The following is a 17,233-nucleotide window of genomic DNA, read 5'->3' as shown; positions in this document are numbered from 1 at the left end:
GGTTTCTTGTCATTGTAAAACTTGTTAATTTTCATGCTTTGATTGGCAATTTGTGCACTGTTTCATCAAGTTCGCCTACTTCAGTATCTTCCCGAAATATAATCTATTCGTAAAACCCAAAACCTTTGTTCTTTTCAAACAAGCAACAAACTCTATACAAAAACATCTTTAATGTATATTAAAATAAGTAGCCTAGGCTAATAGGCCTAACTGTCCATTGAAATCGAGTAGCTTATATTTGAACCTTTGCAGTTAGTGGACACATCTTTGACCAACAAGAAATAAAAATCAAAGTTTACCGAGTTGTTCGCTAACTTTGAAACAAATTATTTGTAATGGTTCTATGTTTTCATTGTAAAAATGTTTGGTTGATGTATTCAGCCTACTTTTAAATAAATATTTCCAGGGCTGTATTTTTCACTAAATAACAAACTCATTTCATTCAAATATTCGCACAACATTTAATTTTCAGTACCTTTAATTAAAAATTTAACAAAATTGTAGCTTTATGTCATTAAAAGACACTACGTAAAAATCGTAACTATAGACGTTCTATAACACTTCCCGTTATAAATTTGCTTTGTATTTTTTACATTTAAGTGCATGGTAAAAGTTTGCTGTGGCAATATCAATCAAATAAAGGCAATATGTTAACAGTTGCAGTTTTGCTGTTAAAACAAAGTAAAATGTTAGCTTGGTAAGCAAGTGTTCTAAATTCCAAAAGAATTCATACGACAGGTTTGGTTGGTTGAATTAACTCTTTGGTGTAGCAAAAGTGGGCTACTTTGTCTTCAGTAGCCTATTATGTAATTGTAAGCTACTTGGTTTTTATTGTGGTTTTACTAAATTCAATTTCATTCAATAAGAGCGGCGACTTTGTGATTGTTATTAAAACTGGATCATGGACCCCAGCAATGTGTCTGGCGACCCACTGCCATATCAAAATAAGGCAAGCTCAAAAATGGCAGGTTATAGGTTTTTTATTTATTAATTTATTTTGAAATTTGGCAATTCACCAGTGAATAAAACAGGCAAGCTACACCTGATAGGGGGCTGTCATTTCTTTTATGTTAATTTCCTTTGTGACGCAATCCTCCTGTTATGAGTCACATCAGGTCTTTTTCGAGCGTTTGGTTCGATAGCAAGAAGTGTCAATGCAACTTGTTACAAGACGTGTCGAAAAATTGTCGGAAAATTCCTTTGTTTTGATTTCTTCAAATTATCTTTTTTAGCCTAAAATTTTGTTTTATTCGATTTGAATTGCTTTTCAGAGAGAACAATTATTTTTCACTTTTACCAAAATAAGACCGTTTCAGACTCGCTAGGCTGAATGACACGGAAGTGAAAGTGTATCAAGTGTATTCAGGGTTGGAAGTAACGACTAGTTGTCACTATTCGATAGCGTTATTGGTTGCTTTCTGAATATCGAATGCTTATACCCATTCCTTTTAAAAATAAATATCGAATGCGCGTTATTCACTGCTTTTTTATGCAAGCAACGAAATCATTATTCGTTTTTCACTAATCGATATTTAGGAGAACTGCTGAATCATTTTTTGTTGTTCACTTACTTTGTCGTCAAAACGAATTTACGAGATTTGGTTTTCGGATTACTATCCGACCTAGTCCCCTTCCGGTTTTCGAACTTTAAAGGATTAAGGAAAATTTTTCGGCAACACAGTTCAGAAAAACCATGCCAGTGAGAGCCGTCAACAGTATTGCAAACCTTGCGGTTTTCCCGCAAGTTTGGGATTTTTTTTTTGAGTTTTGCTACCTTTTTTTGAGTTTGCGGGTTGCTTGTTTTTGGGCTATTTTTGGCCAGTCAATTTTTAGGAATTGCTATTCGTTGCTTTTTTTAAGTATCGATAGCGGAAAGTCATTGCTTTTTTGGGGACTGTCGAATAGTGAAATAGTCATTGCTTTTTGACTAACGACTTCCAACCCTGAGTGTATTATTAAAAATATTTCAGATTTTATTGACAAAATATTAAGAAAATACCTTTGACTTGAATTTATGTAGCTTTGATTGTAATTTTCAGACACTCGTATAATTTTTTTACTGTTTCAAAAGGCTCAAGCATAGCATATCAGTCGGCATTTTCAAAGATTAATTTCATAAGCAACAAAATTTAAAATAGAATTTGTATTTACCAAAAATACTTTCACGACTGTCCAAGACTCATTATAATTTACTTCGAAGCAAAATTCAAGGAATATTGAAGATAGGCCTACAGTAATAGGCCTACAATTTTTTTCCAGGTCTTTACCAAATCGAGTACGGATCTGACTAGATCTCTACCAGATAACGTAGCTGTCTAGGAAGTGACTTTGCATTTCTAAGACAAGTCGCATTTGCAATATTGGATAAGGATAATAAGCCTCAATGTTGGAAGCTACAGTTGTTGTGATAGTTGTTCGGTTCAGTCGTCCTCACATTGCTTCCACAATTGGCGGTCTAGTTGTTTTGGGAATGAGGAGATGACTGATTCTTTCAACTAATCCATCTAAGATATTTGTTTCAACTGATTTTTGTTTGTTTGTTTTATTATCTTTATCCTGCATTGCGGGAAAGCGGACTTGAGCGCTATGCATCGGTGTACGCCTTCCGACGTACACCTGACCCACGCTGCAATGTCTGTTTCCGGTTGTCTACTCTATTTATGACTTAAATTTGGTACTACCCATTACTCGACATCGATCACTGAGTAAAGGCAATTATCGTAAAGTTTCTTGCCCAGAGAAACAACAGCAAGTGCGGGTGGCTGGAGTCGAACACGCAGGCTCTCGACTGCGAGCCCAACGCGCTAACCACTCGGCCACTCCTGTCAAGTTTGGTGGCCGTTCTTTATTATATTAATCGATACATATACCATAAAATTAGATCTTGTGCACTCACTTTTTAAACCATTATGGTTCTGCCTCATTTTCTTGTTATTGCTATATTTTATTTCCACAGTATCGCTTCTTTTGGGATCTAACAAAGAAAAATAAATTGAAATGAGAAAAACAAAAATTCTTTAATTTTTCTGCTTTTCTATTCGGATCTTTACTAAAAAAACCTTAAAGCAGTCTTAGCCTAATCTGTACTTACATTAACAAGCTAGACTTCTAACTATAAAAATTATTTTTGTTTTATTGAGTTTGTGCTGCAATTTGAAAGGCAGCTTTTTATTGTTTGAAATATGAATTTTTCTGAAATGTCTTGAAATGATAAATGAAACGTTTATTTCTAACGGAAGCTCAAAAACCGTACTTTAATCATCCAGTAATTGCACAAATTACAATTAACGCTTCACGCGCAAATAAGATGGTCTACCTAGGCTACACCTGCTTGGAAACGGATAGGTTTTCTTGTTTGGTTTCGTGTTCACTCAATCCACGCAAAATGACTAACATCAGGTCTTGCTTGGATGTTTAGGTTGACAGCAAGGAATGCTGAAAATGTAATCAATTAAAACGACACACTAACAACCTGTTATTATCTTAATTTCCTTTTTGGCGGTGGAGTCATTACTCAAATTACACCAGTAAATACAATATGTTTATGCAAGAAATGTTTTGTCGATTTGGGGTAGGCCTGTATTTTGGACGCTAAATCTAAAAATTAAGTGGTGTTATTCGATACGTAGGGAAAACCTATAATTTGAACCCCTTAAGCAGGATTTGTAAAAACTCCTTTACAACACAACTTTTTTTGAAATTGACATGTTAACAACTTGAAGACATAAGGTACACACATGAAAAAAATTATTGGAAGAAATGGTACACAATGGCCACAAGGGTGGTTTTTAAAAAAATCGTACTCTGGTCCAAATTACACATGCCTGTGTAAAATGAACCTCACCCATGTGTAATTTGAACCAGCATTTGTTTCTATTAGGTGAAAGCATATTTTGCATAAAAGAAGTAAGTATTCTAACTTAGCAATTTCCCAAGTGTAAAGTTCCTATGAAACATTAGCAAGGAGTGATTTGGGTAGTAAAAAGTGTGAAAGAGTTGACAGACACAAGAGGACACTATTTGTGTATGACATAATTGAGAACAAATTCAAAAGCAGCTGGCTATTACTACAAAACTGTTCAGTAATTGGGCAATAATGCCTTAAACCTTTTCAAACACTCAGTCAATACATGTAAACTTGTTTAGTCTACTGACAATTTGAAATATTTTGAAATTTTTGCTGGAGAAATGCTAAAATGTGATAAAAATTAACATCTAATTTTTAATAGATGACAAACTTGAAAAGGTTTGACTTTGTTTCATTCTTGCCCATTGAAAGCCGATGTTTGTTCTGAGAAAAACAACTTGTGATCCCCAGGGCCGTAGCAACAAAGAACGTGGCCCCCTCCGAACATAAGTCCGAGGTCCCTTACAACGCAGGTACTGCAGGGTTCATATTATGTATACACAGTAGAGGGCGCAGTTCTGCTAACCGCTAATTAGCGAAGCTATAATGCTTTGGTTAGCCGATTAGCATTTTCGTTAATATTTATTAATTTTAGCGGACTCGTTAGCAAAAGTAAATTTATTGGAAATCCGCTGATTTCTTTGTTGAAAGCTAACCTTTTACGTTAACTGCGCCCACTGCTGTGTTTACAATACACAGGCTAGGTCTACAGTGACAGTGTTTAGCCTACATGTATTTCATAATTACGCAAAGCTCTTTTGAGCCTTGTTCTGCGCAAATTGTTCAATGCGTCATAGTCGGGGAGGTGTGGGACCAATGATCATGGTGGGACCAATGACCATAGGCTCAATTTCGCCATCCTGTGGACGTTTTGTTTTCTTATTTGTTGTTATGGTGTCGAGATTTCTTCTTTGCCAAGCACATGTGTTTTGGTCAACTCAGACTTGATAGTTTGATTTTAAGAGGCAGAAGTCGTTTTTTTAGGGAAAAAGTAACTTTTTTGGGCGCATTTATTTTTATTTTCGAATTGAAAGAGAACGTTTTTAAATACTTTTTTTAGTTCAGGTTATGCACCATGGATTGGGTAATAGAACTGCATTGGTTTCAGGTTAACATTCGGACCAGTTTTTTAACCATTGCATGAATGCCAAGATAGAGCAGATGTGGTACCTTTGACCCATGCTTACCATCAGGTGGGTCAAGGGTCCCTCAACAATATTTTATTTGTTTTTAGCTTCAATATGCCTACTTTTAAGCTGTGCAAAAATAAATATTCCTTGTTTACCCAAGAAGAGTTGAACAATGAACAATGCTTTGAAGGAAGTATTGGAACATAATGTCAGTTTAAGAAAGGCTGCCAAAGAAAACAATATTGATAGAAATACTTTGCGCCGTTATGTCAGAAAAGCAAGGCGTGAAAATAGCAACACCATTGATAAACATTCTTTTGTTACAAAACAGGTTAGTTGATGCTTTTTAAATATAGCCTACTTTTTATTGTATAATGAGTAGCCTGATGTAGGATCATGCTATGCAGATATTTGTATGCCAGTTTAAAGTTGTTTGACGTGTTTGCATGATGAGGTTTTGCAATGTTATGGAGAGTTCATAGCCTACAATATTGTGAATATTTAGGCCTAAAATTGCAAGACATGCCACCTACCTCTAAAGTCAGGGTTAAAGTGGAGATTTGGGCTAGAATTAGAGTTGGAGTTGTAATAATCCCAGGCAGGCCAAACCCGAATTCTATTCCTAACTTCTTTTTATGACCAATTTCTAACCCTCACCCTAAAGGTAGGTGGCACACAAAACAAATAAGTGCCCAAATTTAGCCTATAGCAAAAGCATTGTCTTTTCCTTCATAGGTGTTTACAAGGAAAGAAGAGGCAGCGTTGGCCAATTATGCAGTTCTGTCATCTCAAATGTTTCATGGATTGACTAAACAACAATTAAAGGAGCTGGCATATTCGTTTGCAAAAAAAAGGAAAAAGTTCTTCCTCGTGGCTGGGAGAAAAACAAAGCAGCTGGTGAAGATTGGTTTAAAGGCTTTCGTCGCCGAGTAGATTGCATCAGCCTGCGACAACCAGAAGCTACCAGCATTGCTCGGGCAATGAGTTTCAATCAAGAAAACGTGAGACTGTTTTTTAACAACATAAGAGACTTGTACCAAGCAAAAGGAAGTAGTGTACCCCAAAATATATGGAATTTAGATGAGACTGGTATCTCAACGGTGCAGAAGCCAAGGCATGTTCTCGCGCCAAAAGACATGAAGCAAGTAGGGCGCATAACATCTGCTGAAAGAGGGGAAACCGTAACAATGTGAATGTGTCAATGCACTTGGGAGTGCTTTGCCTCCAGCATTTATTTTTCCGAGGGTGAAATATACGGTGCGCATGATTGAAGGAGCACCAAACTAAAGTTTGGGTCTAGCGAATCGTTCAGGCTGGATGAATCATGACCTGTTCATAAAAGTGTTGACACACTTTATCAGTTTCATGAACGTTTCTAAAAACAACCCAGGCCTGCTCTTCATGGACAACCACAAAAACAACCCAGGCTCTTCATGGACAACCACAGCAGCCACGTGTCTCTGCAAGTCATTGACTTGGCGAGGGAAAATGGTTTGTCTATAATCACACTTCCTTCCCATTACAGCCACAAGCTCCAACCATTAGATATCTCAGTGTACAGCCCCTTCAAACGATTTTATGCATCATTTTGTGATTCATTCATGACAGCAAACTCGAACACTCCGATAAAAATTTATGATGTCTGCAAAATGGCCGGGAGGAAGGCGTATTTAAAATTCTTTAGCATGGAAAACATTATTTCGGGATTTACGATAACTGGAATATGCCCAATATTCAATCGCGACGTTTACGCTGAAGATGATTTCCTTGCTTCGAATGTGACGGACATTCCCTTGGAGAATGATGAAGAGGTTGAATTTGATTTACCGGTAACTCATGCTTCTCCGGTAAATGAAGAAAATGTCAACTTTGGGGCCAGCTCATCTGGTCAGTCTCAAGCAGTGGCGGCTGGTGGCCTCCTGAATTGGGGGGGCTGCAAGGCAGCATATCCAAGAATTGTTGGAGGGCGATATCAGGCGAACCTTGCGGGCGTGTCGCCGAAGGCGACACCCACGGCGGGGGGTCTGGGGGGCCTCCCCCAGAAAATTTTTTACAATTACATTTAATTTGGTGCATTTTGAGAGCATTTTCAAAAGAAATTTGGGAGTGGAATAACAGTCAAAAATGCTGCTGTAGAGCTTGAAAAATACTAATATTTCAAATTTTTATATTCAAAATCAGTGCTAAATACAAATCAAACTATGTTCTATGCACTTCGTCGTTTTCTCAATAGTTCGCTCAGTTTGTTGTCTGCAAATATTTATTGTCGATCGCCGGCATCGGACACGATTGTCCACATACGATCCACACAAAAAAATACACAGAAACAAAAGACAAACAGAAGTACATTCACAGGAATGACGCTGAAGTAAGCAATAAATTTATTAATCAATCGTCCATTTCAGATCATGCGATCCATATCACACAAATTAAACATGCGAAACAAAAATCAATATTCAAAATGAAATATCATACTTAATCTGTTCAAACACCCAACTATAAAAAGAAATTTAAACTTTATCAATCGCTGAATGTTGATATCACTGCTGTGCCATAGCAGCCATCAAGGCTAGGTAACGGCATAGCCTACATAGTGGTATTATAATGAAGGAGGTAGTTTGAGTTACGATAGCAGTCATACCTTATCAGGGAATCAACAATAGAGTTTGACGATGATTCACATTACCCAACAAAAAAAAGGCCCTTTTCCGTTGTAATGCATCAAATGTTATATGACATACAATGTTACACAAGACTTGATGTTCACGTAGCCTACGCTATAATGTTTGGGCAAATGGTGAATAATTCTAAATGCATTATTGAATGCAACACGCAAGCGATTAATTCACGTTGGTGATAATTTTCCCATGATGACATGCATACATTGGGGTACAATATGAACGGAAGAGAACATTTTTAACTTCACTGGAGCTCTTGTAAAATTTTAATTTATTGGTAAAACAGTATAATGATCGTACTTGTCGGTTTATATCCTTGTCATCACACATTGCCGTGTCAAGAAATACACCCAAGTATCTGACGCTATCTACAGATTTGATTTGACTTCCGTTGAGCCGTGAAATTGGATTTAAATTTAACTTTAAGTGATTAGTTAGAAAATACATAGCAAACGACTTTTTGCAGTTAAAAACGATCTCATTACAAAGTACATAATCTTCGCACACACACAGTATATTGCAGTATACATGTAGTATAACCGTAGCTACATCTTTTTTGGAGCACCCTGCATGTATGCACCCACTGCTCCAGAACTAAAAATGCTTGGAAGTTAACATTTTTTATTCTTTCCTACAAAAATTATCTTTTGCCAGCTGAAGCCAGCTAGCAACCCTGCATGTATCACAATACAGAAGGACAAAGACAAAATCTCAATTCTATCACAAGTGTAAATGCCCACTGGATGGCAAGTATAATTCAGTTCAATTCAAATTATTTTTCTTTGACAGAATGCAAAAGAAATGATATTGTAAAAAAGAAATACAGTAACAAAACCAACAAAAGGAAAAGGTGGCAAAACCTTAATGGTTTAAGACGTGCATGAAAGGATCTAATATTGCGGTATATGCATCGATAAATATAGTTAAGCACGGCCACCAAACCTGACACTTTAAAACAAGTAGATGAATTAGTTAAGAATCAGTCGCCTCCTCATTCCAGAAACAATTGGAGCGCCAATTCTTAAAGCAATGAGAACACGACTGAACCTAACATTACAAAAACAAACAAATACACACACACATATTGTAATTATAACCATTGATCTCGCTCAAGCCATAGGTGCCACATTTACTCTTTGCTACACATTACTGAGCATCACATATAAAGGACAGCGGACCTTTATTTATAGATGAATTCCATTCGGCGACTTTTTGCCATGGCAAAATGGTCAATTACCCTCTCGTTGAAATCTTTGGTTTCAGTTATTAAGCGATTTTCTATTGACACCATGGCTAATGCAGAAAGTCTTTCAGTACACATGGTGCTGCGGGAAAAGGTTTTAATCCTTTTCAGTGATGAAAAGCAACGTTCTGGTTCTGCTGTTGACATTGGAGTGGTAAGTAGAATTTTAGCTAGCTTTATTACTTCAGAAAAAGTTGATTGCATTCCTTCCAGGTTTAGCAACGAAAGCAGCTGCACAAGTCCACTCACTGAATGCATGTCATTTCTAGAATAGAGAACAGACAGCTCCGGTTTGAGCTTGTCTTTGATTAACATAGGGTATGCTTCACAACATTTTTCTAAAGCTTTTTCTGGAAACTGTCTTGCATATTGTGAAGCATTTTTCAAATTAAATAAAGTGCTTGCTTCAAGATGATTGGTGAACTTGAACCTTTCTTGACACTGCATTAAGACAACATCACATACTTCTTTAGCATCAATGATTTGGGATTCAGGCATTCTCCGTGTGGGTGAAGGTGACTCATTGTCTGCAGCAATGCCTTCCCTTATTCTTTGTATTGCTGACAGAAAATTATCCAGAGAGCACTGCACTTTGAATGACTCAAGCTCCACAGACTGCAGCTGAGCAAACAGTATGTCAACATGAGGCATGATTTTCGAAAAGAAATCTAACCAAAACACAAATTTTGGATCTATGAGCATTCGTTTTATACCAGCAGCAGCAAAGCCAGTCACCGAAGAGTTGCTTTGTTCCAAAGTTGAGCAGCATTCTATAAGTGCGTCTTTTACCTCCGATACAGCATTCACCGTCCTGCTTTTAAAATTCCATCGTGTTGCTGATGGGCGAGGAATACGCCTTTGAGCAACTTGGTCCAAAGCAGCCATTCTTTGAGGAGATTTGGAGAAAAAACTTGGGATTCCCGAAAGACTGTTAAAAAAGTCTCTGACACTGGTATTCTGCGAAGTGGCTTTTTGTATAACCAAGTTTAGCTGGTGTGCATAACAATGGACAAAGTGTGCATTGCTATATACTTGCTTGATTCTTGATTGCACACCATTTCTTGCACCACTCATAGCAGCAGCACCATCATAAGTTTGTGCTACAAGTTTGGATGTATTGCTCCCAAGCAAAACTTTAAGTTCCTGAAATAGGATTGAAGACAGAGCTTCTGCTGTCTGGTTAGCAGGATTAAAAAAACCCCAAAATCTTTCAACAGGCTTCCCATGACTTTCATACCGTAGTACAATCACCATCTGTGTCTTCTCTGAGATGTCAGTAGTTTCATCACACATGATTGCTACAAATTCAGACTGTGATATTTCTTCTTTAATTTTGCTTTTGCAAAGCTCAAGAATCGTTTCCAAAAGCTCATTTTGAATAGTTTTGGATGTACCTTTGAATACCTTTGCAGAATTAAAATGATTTTGGAAGCGTGAGTCAAGATTGGAAGCAAAATCAATTAACCCCATGAACACACCAGGATTTTTTGAGCCTTGACTTTCATCATGTCCCCTTAATGGCAATTCAAATCTGCCACAAAATTTTATACAATCTATAATCTTTGACAATACTGTTCTGTTCTTCGTTACTTCTTCATTATGTTTAGTAATGGAGAGTTGATATCCAGAATCTATAAGTGTAGCAATATTAACTCTGCCAAGCACTGAAAGACTCAAAGTATTGTTCATGTGGAAAGTTGATCTACTATGCTTCTCTGTCTTTCTACTGAGATGTTTCAGGTCTTTCACACCTACTTTGGTCCAGGAATGTTCTTGATCTCCACCAAACAGTAAACAGGGAAAGCAAAAGAAAGCATTTTCACTGTTGCAGCCACACAGCCAGTCATGATCATCATACACATTTCTGTTAAACTTCCTTGCATAAGGGTTACCTCTACTGGTGGATGATTGGGAAATGTCAAGGTTTGGAGTGGGTCTTCCTTGTGCTTTGATGCTAAGTTTTTCTTGCAGAGACAACTGGAAAAACCTAATTTTTTTCAATGACATTACAGAATTATCCATTGTATATAAATTGCAAAATGTTCCAATTAAAGTGTAAATTATTATAGCATAAACCTGTTAAGACAAATGAAATCATTGTCAATTTTTTTAAATGAAGGTAGATTCAGAGTCAAAATAAGAGTATCCATATATATATGATATTTTTTTTTTATTTATTTGCATCAGACTCAAGATGAAAGTAGAAACAAAGCAGATACTCAACTCCGAAGAGCTGAGTCGTAATGTACCAAATACAAAGATTGAGTGTAACAGTCTGTTCGCATTAGTTCATATATCCATTGGTTGGAAAACAAGTTACAGCGGGTTACAAACTGATATAATTTTTTACAAATGAAAGCTTGAAAAATGGTGATATTGTTATCAACGAATGCAGAGGTGATGCTGCATCGTCTCTGCAGATTAAACAACATTCTGTAACAATTATTGTATCCAACACGTAAGCGATTACTACTGGATAGAAGATAGTTACACCATAGTTGACAGGCATATAAAGGCATACAATAGGAACGAAACAACACATTTTTAACAGCAATCAAACGTTTGGAAAACCTTGCTTTTAACATGTTTTCAGAACAATACAATGACCGTAATTGTCGTTTCATGTCTTTATCATCAGGTAGAAGCGTTAATTATTACTCCAATATATTTCAAGGGTCTCAAAGCAGATACGATTTTTATTTAAATACCGTATTATATATGATCGGATTATAGCCAAATTTCAACATCTAGGCTTTATATAAAACACCAACAGTTTTGTTGCAATTAAATATAATGTCATGAGAAACTACATACATTTGACAAACATTGATGAGTTTCTGGAGTCCCTTGACACTTGATGCAAAACAACACAAGCCTTCAGCATAGGGATGGGCAAAATAGAATAATTAGCTATTCTAGAATATTCTAGAATACTGAAACCGAATATAGAATACAGATATGTATTCTAGAATAATTGACAGTTTTTACCATCGACACATTTTAATGATTTTTATGACTTTACAAAAACAATGAACATCACAAAAATTGCTTGTCGCAGTGTAACTTTCACCAGTCAAACGAGATCTCAACTTGGTGGCAGTTAAACCTGCACTTGAAAAACATCTCTCTGAAGAAGCAGATGTAGCAGGTACACAAAAATATTTTGAAACTAACTGACAGAAACAAGAAAATTGGTTTTTGTTTTGCTTTCCATCAAACAAGGGCGTTTTGAAGAGATGTAGTGAATGCTTTCAACAACGTGAGATATGTATCTATTTCTGAAGCAGGGGAAGCCAAATTTGCTGATTCATCTTCACTACTGCAAGCAGCATCTTCAATCCCACAGCTCAACAAGTCGTCCATGTCAATGTACTGGCATGTACGGTATTACAGGCCCGTAGCCAGCCGGGGGGCCTCGCCCCCCCACCTAAAAATTGTTGCCCCCCTGGCAAAATCCCAACATTCTCGAGCAACAGCTACAATTATAATGATTTTGTCCATTTAAATTTTTTCGGCCCCCCCTAAAAAAAAATTGCCCCCTCCCCTTGCTCTGCGGCAGTACAGTAAAAGCTAAGACAAAGCCCCCGTACGTACTTCAGCAGGGAGGGTAGCTAATTCGCACACCCTGTGGTCGACGTTGCCCTGCATACGAGAGTGGGAGCCCACGATGTTAGCGAAGGCAAGTCGACTGTTGTATTCTACCAGAAACAACTTAGGTTTGTGGTACCGAAATAGAGAAAAATCCTAAAAAGCGGATTAAGCTGTTTCGTACTACACTTCCGCAAGACTGTGAGGACTACAAAGCGCTTGACAAGAAAGATCTCTTTAATGCGAACAATGAAACTCGTGCGTTTTCCGACGCCGCATCGCACTGAATCGATAAACAATGCTACTTTCGCTGCAGCAAATTCGTTGCGATCAAACGGACTATTACGAAGTGGATCGTTAAAGCGGTTTCAATTATCCGATTTCATATGCATTTTGAAACCGGTTAGACTCTACAACCGGTTATTCTATATTCGGTATTCTATTTTGCCCATCCCTACTTCAGCATACATTAAATGATTGAAGACAGGAGTTGCCAATGCAGCAGCCAACAGAAAGACCGTTTAATTCAGAAGATAAATCATTCATGTAGATGCACTTCTGCAGCATACCGGTACTAGACCTAGAGGGCAGACACTAGTGAAGCACCTAACTTAACTATCTATCACTCCTGACGGATCACTGAGTGGAAACAATTATCGTTCCTTGCCCTAGAAAATACTATACCAACCCTCAGCAGCATGGAGTCACATGCAAAGATCAAAACTGGGCAAAGATCAAAACCCTAACCTTATTCCTAACTCTAACCCTTACCTTAATTAACCCTACCTAACTTTAATCCTAACTCTGGCAACACCTGATTGTAACTATGGCAACAAGTGTGTAAAAATAGCCACTTTGTAATAACAATAATAGGATGGATAAAGAAAACCGGACATAAAAGAAACCCATCCTCAGGCAAAAGCAGGTTTCGATGTGGCCCAGGAGAGCAGGTGTTGAGCTCTTTTTATGGTCAGACTGCACATCACAGTCACACAGTAGCCTAAGACGATTGAGGTTCGAGATCCAGTGTAAGTTATTGTTTCTTGTCCTAGCACTATTGTTTCTTGTCCTAGCACTGTTGTTTTCTTGCCCTAGTACCGGTACATCCTATAACCTGTTGAATACCCTAATCCTACAGCTATCACATTTACAGTCATGTCTCATCGCTACTCTGCGAAACAAAACTTAACTTTAAAAAGTCTGTAGAATTATTCGGTTAGGGGGGGGGGGGCTGTTTTCCATGCAGCCCCAACAGATTCAAAAATTGCTGTTATGTATTCTGTAAAATACCAAAAGAGGTGGAGCTTCAAGGATATTTTTTAGCCAATCAGAGCACTTGAAATCCAAAATCTGGGGCTGCAAAGAATGTTGTCCCAAAGCCATGTTTCCAAACAAATTTTTAAATATTTTAATTTTCAATCCGCAATCCATAAGTGAAAAAAGTAATCGGGTCGGACAAACACAGAGGAAAACATATCTTCCCTTTTTTCTCTTTCTTTCAGGGGGGGCTGCAGCCCTGCAGCCCCATGGCACGAGCCGCCACTGGTCTCAAGTGAATGTGGGGGCTTCAACATCATCAGCGTTCAACCATTCTTCGTATTCAAGCCTTTTTCTGCAAATAAATCCTTTACCAAGAGTGGCTTTAGGCACAAAGAGATCTGGGAGGAGGAAAGTCCGATCGTCAATCCTCACCTCTAGGCTACACCTGAAAAGGAACGAGCGCAGCAAAACGAAGCCTTCAAGCATAAAGCTCCTACCAAGCGCAAACCAAAGCCAAACAAGCAAAGGCTGATTCGTCGTCGTTCTCCATCAAGTAGCAGCAGTGACGATAATGCGCTTCCATTAAATTTGAACGACGATTCTGAATCAGCGGTTGAGCTTCTATCATCTGATAATGACACGACGACTTCGCCAAACCAGAGTGATGAAATTATTGAAGCTGGTTGTTATGCGCTAGTGAAAGTGTACTCCAGTGAAGGAAGATGTAAGAAGTTTGCTGGCCTGTTGCTGAATGGTCCCGATGAGGATGGAGATTTTGAGGTTTCTTTTTTGAAGAGGAGCATCAAAATTAAAAATGCTTTTGTGTTTCCTGATATTGAGGACATTGCGTCTGTGAAGCGCTCAGAAATTGTGTGCATTCTTGACAAACCTACACAGGTAGCAGCTACAAAAAGGCTTTTTGGAGTTATGCGGTTTAACGAAGATTTATCCCGCCATGACATTTAATGATGCATTGTGACTTTGTTTTGACAGTGCATGAATGAACACTTTTCTGATGCTAGACTTGAAATTTCGTTTTTCGTGTTGTTTTCATTGTATTTTTGTGAAAAATCAAAAACAAAACTTAAAACCTGAAAGTATTGTGTGGGTTTAGACTCGATTGTGAGGGTGGGTCAAAGGTCCCACAAGGGTGGGTCATCGGTCCCACACGTGTGGGGCCAATGACCCACTTTTTCACTTTTTTTTAATTTAAGTTTTGGAGGATAAAATTTCAAGGTAGGTTATTCATTTGGTGTTTGGCATGTAGGTAGAGATGGGTTTGATGACAACTTTTTTGCAGATTTTGGTGATTCTGCGAGTCAAACTTTGAAAAATTGTGGCCAAAGTGTGCAAAACAGGTCATTGGTCCCACATCTCCCCTCTAGAAATCTGGTAATAATTGCAAGAGCAGAAAGCCTGTCGTCTGTCATGGTTGAGAGCAGGATATTCCTGTTCAGTTTCATTCTGCTGAAGGTGCTTTCAGCACTGGTGACAGTAACTGGTGTGGTTAGAAGAATTCTGATGCAAATGCAAAGATTCGGATATAACTTACTGTATTTACTGAAGACTGTTCTTGTATAGGCCTGCGTAGCCTACCTTAAAAAATTGCTTGCCGTGACAAGTCCTCTCTCTTTCTCGATGACATAAATAAAACGATTCAATTCCATTATTAGTTCGTTGGCATCAATGTCTTTCATTTTTCTTTTAAAATTTTGCAGTGATTCTCCAGTTCATTTTCTCTGAGACATTTCTTCAGGCTGTTAGCGTTGTGCAGAAATCCAAACAACTTGTAGGGGAGATGTGGGACCAATGATACAAGGGGACCAATACAACACAGCTCGTTTTTGATCCCTATTCAAAATTAACTCTTTTTTTGGGTAAATATTGGAACGTGATTAAACCTTCTTTGCCACGAGGTTTGAAAGTTGGCTTGTTGCAAACGCAGAAATGAGAGACAAAAGTATGTTTTTGGGAGGCAAAAGTAAAATGGAGTAAGTTACTTCTGGAAAACTTTCAATATTATGTTCAGGTGTTTATTATAGCAAATGCTAACTTTTTTATGTAAGCTTACTAGGTAGGAAGGTATTCTACAAGATTGGTAGGCTTTATGAGAGATAATAAGTCGAGTTTTGTGAAACCATCGTTTAATTCAAAGTTTTTGAGATAGGGGAGCTTTGAGACACTGTCAATGGAGACCAGATCCCTGTCTGAATTTTAAAGTAGGCTATTTTTGGCAGAAAATGCCTATGTTAAAGCAATCCAAAGGCTTAAAAAGGAATTTTTTAAATAATGCTTTGCATGACATTGTTTCAAGATAATGACTATGAAATTGAGTTATTAAAATTGAATTGAGAAAACATCAGACAAAATGAAGGACTGTTTTGTGTTCCCAGAAAATGAAAATGTGGCTTCTGTGTCTCATTGTGATATTGTGTGTCTTCTGCCAGATCCAACCTCTGTTGCCAAAACGAAACGCTTGTCTGGTGTTTTGAAATTTACAATGAACTTGTCACAATATCACATTGCCTGATGAAAAACTTGTCTGTGACGACCCCTCCCCAGCTAACTGTTATTGTTTAACTTTAAACAATTTTGTGTTGAATCAGCTTGTTCGTTCTTTCGTTTGTCCATGTTCGTTCTAGAAACTGCTTGTTCTTTGCTTTTACACAAAATGCAATCTTTCTTCAGAAAAAGTAAAGTTGTCGTGTAAGTAGTAAACCTGTCTCATTGGTGTGTTGCAAAGGGTAGACCAATGATACAAAAAAGTGAACATTTAAAAAGTAAACTATTTTTTTAATCTGTGATCCAATTCGAAGCCCTAGCTATGCGTAAATACAGTAAGAAGATGTGCTTCCCTCAAACGCTTAACTAGCCCTGTAGCCTACTGCGAAAATCACGCGTGATAACGGAAAAAATACTTATTTTGTTTCATTGGTCCCACATCTCCCCTACCACTCCACGAGTTGGTCAAAGCGCAAAGAAATTACAGAAGATATGGCCTGATCAGTGAGAACAAGAAAAAAATTGCGATTTGAATTTTTCTTCGGCATAAAGACGACTCGAGTCATCAGCACATTCGCAATCAAACATTCTCTTCCTACGTCGCAGCGTGTTTTTGGAAACATTTTTGGAAATATGCTCGCCCAGACGCAGCACAGCGGTTAGGATCATTCGGCGCCACCAAACATTTTAGAGGCCCTCATTCCTTGCGCTCCCCAACCGGCCGGAGGGCGCTTGCTACGCTTCTGGTGATCCCCGACAGCTCGTGTGTCCGCCCCGATAGCTCAGTTGGTTTGCGTGTGACTTCAAGAACAAGCTTCAAGATCAAGCGGCGCTGGTTCGACTCTGGGGGTGTGCGCTTGAGCAACGCATTTTAAGGACTGCTCTCCATTCAGAGGCATCTAATGAATGGAATAATTCCCCGGCA

This window comes from Aplidium turbinatum, chromosome 12 (genome assembly GCF_918807975.1).
Source record: "Aplidium turbinatum chromosome 12, kaAplTurb1.1, whole genome shotgun sequence".
NCBI classification, from domain to species: Eukaryota; Metazoa; Chordata; class Ascidiacea; order Aplousobranchia; family Polyclinidae; genus Aplidium; species Aplidium turbinatum.
Note: the sequence above shows the minus strand (reverse complement) of the source record.